Below are 6,711 nucleotides of genomic sequence, written 5' to 3' on the forward strand. Positions count from 1 at the left end.
TCATGTCGTCTCCTTCATCTTCACTCCTTTCTCCTCCTCTTCCTCTCTCCCTTCCCAACCCTCACCGTAACACTTTCATCTACCTTTTGGTTAATAGACTTCCATTATCCACATCTTCCACGTGTCAGTTTTGAATATTATATTATTTTTGGTAAATCCACCTGATTCAAGTTATCTTAAAAATAACTGCACAGGTAAGGAGTTATATATATATATATATAAAAAAAAAAAAAAAACTCCATTAACTTCGTCACAACATCATTGGTAAGTATCTCAGCATCGCCGAAACGCAATCAGGCTGTGCCAGTAACATTACTATAGGAGGTTTGTTTTACCTGACGGAACTGGGCCACCGCCATAACTTGAATACTGAGTCATGGCTGCATAAAATTGGATGAACCTTATGCCACATTTCTGCCAAACTTTAGGCTTAAGCCGGGTTTCACTTTTTGGCTTACTTTTTGGCAACCCCCCGAAAATACTCTTTAGCCTCTGATCGGCTGACCTTTGTAAACACTCCGATCACCTGACACTTTCTACATACAGTGTGCATATCTAAAATGCACCCACAGTTACTCCTAGCATGTCTGTATGTCATCATCAGTCATTATAAGCCATATTCGAAGCGTAACCCAAAAGAAATGTGAAAACGACGCTTAAAACAGAAAAGGTGAATAAAAAAAAAAAAGGATCTGCATACAGACATTTCACTCAGATTACAATAGGATCAGGAAATTTGTAGTTCCGGACAGTCATGGTTATTCTTTTGGTTCTTCTTGATTCCTTTCTTCGTATGTCCTTAAAAGTATTTACATATGACGTCACACCTCTGACCTTAAGCTACCCCGAGCCTGCTGTAGGGTTGGAGTTTGGCTTAAGGCAGGCTCAAGCCTGGGCCGTAAAAAAATATGGCATATGAGTCTCCTTGGTTACTAATCACATCAACCCGCCAGTCTGACAACACTTGGCAGTCAGCTGAGCTGAAAAGGGTGAGGGATCTTCGTCAGTGTACTAACAAAGGGATTTTCCGTCAGCATAGATAACAATCAGTGTGGTGGCGATAGTGGCTGTGGGTGGGGGTGGAGTGGAGTGCAGGGACTGTACTGGTGTCTCCCCACTCCATCCCTCCCACACAAACACTGACAGGAGGTGAGCCACACAAATCTCTCAATCAGGCTGTGTAGGGGGGGCGCCGCTGTGACTCAATCAGAATGTATGAGACCACCACCACCACCACCACCACCAGCAAACACACAGCACAACTTAACTCCAACGGTCGTGCTCTTAAAATAAACGGTGGTAATAGTGGCATCCAGTCCCATGGATGTAATGTTCACTGGCAACAAGTTTATCTTAATCAAACAGATATGAAAGTAGGAGTGCAAGCTTCTAATTTGTTACTGTTATTTATGGAACGTCTGTGGTTATTAAGAGCTAGTGCTTTTCCGCAAAAATTTACGGGACGAACCAATAGCCTTTCCATCACTAAAGGTTTGCAAAAACATAAACTTTATTTCCATACCGTTATTGAGCCCACAATGACCAGTTCTGAACCAAAAGTCGGAAAAAAAATATTTTTGCATATTTTTGGGTGTTGTGATTTCCGACAATTTCGCGCCGTCACGTCACGCGCAGTCGCCAAAATTTTGGAGGGGGTTATTATTATGGCACTTTCTGAACTTACCTCGACCTAATGCAAAAAAGAATTAAGTCAGTATCAATAAACGTTCTCGTGAAAGGAACAAACAAACGCATAGAGAGACACACACATATAAACAGTTTGACTTTATTTATATGCTTATCGTGGCTCGTCCTTTACGGACTGTAGTCAGCAGTGATGTGCTGCAGGAAGGCCAAATCCGTTCCATCTTTGTCACGTACTTCAGAACATATTGTAAGAAAAATAAGGAGTGTGCATTCCGTTTAGCGCATTAAATTTAAGCATGTATAGGTCCAGATGTTTACTGAGTTACAGCAACGCAGTCAACCGCGAGATGGAGTGATTGATCCCTTCCAAAGGCCAGTAGTTGACATCAGGTAGGACATCCTGCCACAAAGTGCTACTCGCTCCAACATAAGTTCTCCGGATACGAGCAACACTTTAGCACCTTAAAGACTGAAGAGAACAGTAACAGCCAATCGCATTGTACACTTTCAAAGGTGTAGGGGTCCGAGGCTAGGCTATTGTGGACCAAAACAAAGGGTGATAACCAGCTTACTTCCCTTGGTGGCTTTATATGATCGAAACACGTCCAGTCTCCTCTTGGGAATCGAGTCTTTGCGAGGCCTTCACTCCGGGTCATTCTAGCCACACGGCCACCAGGCGTCAAAGCCAAAATTGGTTGACGTAAAACTGCATCATTGTCTGCCTGGACTAACGTAATTACTCAAAGGTGTTAGACATCAAGGTGTATGCTGTAGTATGTCCCTGCATGTGCTTAGATACTTTTACATCTTGGTTCATACCGTACGACATACACTGCGGCAGAGGACCTTGTTCGAGATAGACTATACCTCATACCAATTAATCTGGCCAGGCATGTATGGCAACACTGTTCCTGCCGAGATTCTGATTGGCTGGAGGTGTTTGTTCGATTTCGTTGTTGCATAAACCGATACTGTCTTTAATATCAGATGTGATACTGAATTTGTCGACAATACAATCGTGAAAAGCAATAAGAAATCCGTTATATACTTAACAACAATGAAGTTTTCGTAGAAAGATAGAGATATGAGTCAACAAAGTATTATAACAGTCCAAGTCAAGGTCAGCATTCGAACAATTCCATTAAATCTCCGACACTCCCTTATATAACAGAAAATTAAGGAAACCTGCTTAATCTAAGCGTTGGTATAACACATTTAAATTTTAAGATCAGTCCGTACTGTGATAATAGAGGAAAAATAATGAAATAGTCTTTCTTTAGCCTACTTTGATTTTCGCAATTTTTTCAAACCTCCCTCCCAGCAGAACTCGTCTTTTCATTAGAATTTTTAATTACTCAAAGTTATGGCACGATTTAAGGGTGCGGACTGATCTTATAATTTAAATGTGTTATACCAACGCTTAGATTAAGCAGGTTTCCTTAATTTTCTGTTATATTACGGAGTGTCGGAGATTTAAAGGAATTGTTCGAATGCCGACCTTGACTTGGACTATTATAATACTTTGTTGACTCATATCTCTATCTTCCTACGAAAATTTCATTGTTGTTAAGTATATAAGGGATTTCCTATTGCTTTTCACGATTGTACTGTCGACAAACTCAGTATCACATCTGACATTAAAGAGAGTATCAGTTTTAGCAACAACGAAATCGAACAAACACCTCCAGCCAATCAGAATCTCGACAGGAACAGTGTTGCCATACATGCCTGGCCAGATTAATTGGTATGAGGTATAGGGCCCGTATTCCCGTCGGCTAAGGAGGCTCCCTAACACCTCTTCCTTAACGATTTATTATTGAAACTACCCATTAACATCCTCTTCTTTGCATGTCTTTGTAATGTGGACATAGAATGCATGAATAACACGCATATATTGTAACAAAATCAGAAATAAACTGGTAAGGAAGAGGTGTTAGCAAGCTTCCTAAGAGCAGGAGAACACTGCCCTAAGAGACGTTACAGCAGCTTTACTATTTGTTTTGCATGATACACCTAAACATTCCCTTTGTTATGATATTTACGTCGTTTTAATAGTCGCATAGTTTGTGTCATTCACGTACAAGAGGGTATTGACCTGCATAATGTAAAATAAGTCGGTAAGGATGAGGTGTTGCGAAATCTCCACACATCCGTTCACGCATGAATCAGATCTTCAAATTTCGCGACTCCAGTCCACACAAAGACGATCCACACAAAACACTTCCTTTCCCAATATATATATATATATATATATATATATATATATATATATATATATATATATATATATATATATATATATTCATTTATTTTATGTGAGGAAGAAGGAACCAAAGGCCACAAGCCCTTAATACTGTTCCCTCCAAGAGAAAAGTAAAATACAAGAGAGCCAAAGTCATATATATATATATATATATATATATACAGTATATATTTTTTTCTCTGATCCTCACACACTAATATAATTTTTCCCAGCCCTTCACAGTCTTGTATCCAATATCTATAGTGTTATCAGAAGGCAAGGCAGGCAAAACACTGTCTTAATGGCTTTGTTATCTGTTGGGCCAGAGGTAAAAGACTAACACAGGAGGCGGTTTTGTTGTGGAGAGTGAAAAAATAACGGAGATAAGGCGATGTTAGATTCCTGGCTACTAGATCTGAAGTTACCCTACCTTTATGGATGAGAGGCAGGCTTGGATGATAATGATGATGATGATGATGATGATGATGACGGTACTGACTATGATATTGATAATGGTGATGATGTTTATGGTACCGGTACTGCTCATAATGCTGATGACGATGATGATGATATTGATGACGTCAACCATACCTAGATCAAAAGTACCCTGGGAATACATCAACTTTACATTCGAACTTTGACACTGACCCCTGACCCTGACCTTTGATAGATATGCACCAAAATTAAGTCACTTCTTCCCATCCCCACACACAATACATCCACCAAATTTTCTTCAGATCACTTCTGGCATTTATGAGATATTTGCAAGTGTAGAAAATAGACACATACATAGCAACGGACTCGATAGTAATAGTTTTGGCATCGTTGAAGTGATAATGATACTGATGGTGATAAAGAAAATAGCGATTATAGTGATTTTGGTGATGATAGTAATGGTACCGGTAGATTTGATAATGATGATGCCGACGTTATTAAATGTGATGAAGATGCTGCTGATGAGATTAATTACCTTCTCTCTCTCTCTCTCTCTCTCTCTCTCTCTCTCTCTCTCTCTAAAAGTGTGTTAGAGCAGAACGAGGGATATAGTCTGTTTTTTTATTTATATAGTGCTTCCTTATTAATTGTATTTGTGATTTTAATATTTATCTATTAATGTATTTTTCTTTATTGATGAATTTATCTCGTATTTATATCCTAATTTTCAAGGTGATGGATTTATTTTGGGTGTATTCATCTATCTATCTGTTGCCAGATGCCTTAATCCCGCAAGGGGTGGACACAAACAAATCGCCTTCATGTCGCCCTGTCCCCGGCCATTTCGCTGTCTTCCCCCCAGCTCACATCCCCATCTCTCATATACCTCTCCACTCCATCCCTTCACCTCATCCCTCATGTCTTTATTATTTAGTGCGATTTATTTTATTTGTTGTTGTATCTGTATTTTGTTTATGGATTGTATTGTGTTGTATTTATATCCGTTTTTACTTATTCATGGATTTATTTTTACCCTTCCTCCGGATTCGGGGACGGGTGTTGTTTTCACGCGGTTTGTCTGTTTGTCTGTCTGTCAGTCTGTCTGTTAACAACTTTACGCGAAAACTACTGGTGCAATTTTGACTAGAATTACAGGGATGATGGGCTATGACCTTCTAATCAACTGATTAAATTTTGGACCAAATTGGGCCAAGACCCAGGCTGTAGGCCCAAATAATGTTTTTAAATTTGTTTTTTCGCCATAACCTCTTTCAACTTTGTCATATCGACTGAAACCAAAACTTAAAGGTGCATCTTCAAATCTGCATCCTATAACATGCCTCATACATCAGGGGGGTCACCTCCCAGTTAGCGGTAGGGGGTTCAGTGTCAGGTGGGTCGGGCCTAAATTTTTTCTCTATCTATCTATCTATAGCCCGACGCCCTAATCCCGCAAAGGGTGGCCGCAGACAAAACACCTCCAAGTCACTCTGTCACCCACCATTTGACTACCCTCCCCCCAACTCACCCCCCCCCTCCCTCATATACCTCTCAACTCCATCCCTCCACCTCATCCTCGGTCTACCTCTCACTCTCCCTCCCTCCACCTTCCCTACATACACCCTCTTAGTCAGTCTTTCATTCTCCATTCCCTTCACATGTCCAAACCATCTCAGTGTATTTCTCCTAATCTTCTCAGCCACATCCACATCCACCCCACAGCGTTCCTTCACTTCTTCATTCGTCAACCTGTCCCTCCACGTCACTCCACATGCTCCTCTCAAGTAACTCATTTCCACTGCTCTCACTCTTGACTTGTTCTCCTCTTGCAATTTTCAATTTTCACCCGATTTACTCCAAATATGATATGTGACATCTTTGACTAGATATCTTATTGTGTTTATACGTCAGTGCTAAAATGACTGCCGGGGACGGGTTTGCTATGCCTTGGCACCGCTTCTTGCTCAGTACTGTATTTTTATTATTAATTTATTTTGACTGTCTTGTACTTCATTTCTTCTATAGCTATATGGATTTACTGTTACTGTATTGGATTTTTTCTCATCGTGCTTTATTGGTTTATTTTGTATTTGTTTTGTATATAAATATGTTTTTCTCATGATCGTCTCTGTGCCAAGATGGGACAATAGAGAGAGAGAGAGAGAGAGAGAGAGAGAGAGAGAGAGAGAGAGAGAGAGATTAACGTTTGGTACTGACGAGGGACGCCTTCATGTGGTGGCCCTGGGATGGAGCATATAACCTGGCACCTCAACTTCCTGGTTAGGCAAAAGTCCCTCAGCTACTTCCCTATCCCCCGAAAGGAGAATGGTGGACTACAGGAGAGGGGAACATCATCATCATCATCATCATCATCATCATCAACAAGA

Source organism: Coenobita brevimanus, chromosome 108 (genome assembly GCF_032717465.1).
Source record: "Coenobita brevimanus isolate Jiangsu-jjx chromosome 108, ASM3271746v2, whole genome shotgun sequence".
Lineage (NCBI taxonomy): Eukaryota > Metazoa > Arthropoda > Malacostraca > Decapoda > Coenobitidae > Coenobita > Coenobita brevimanus.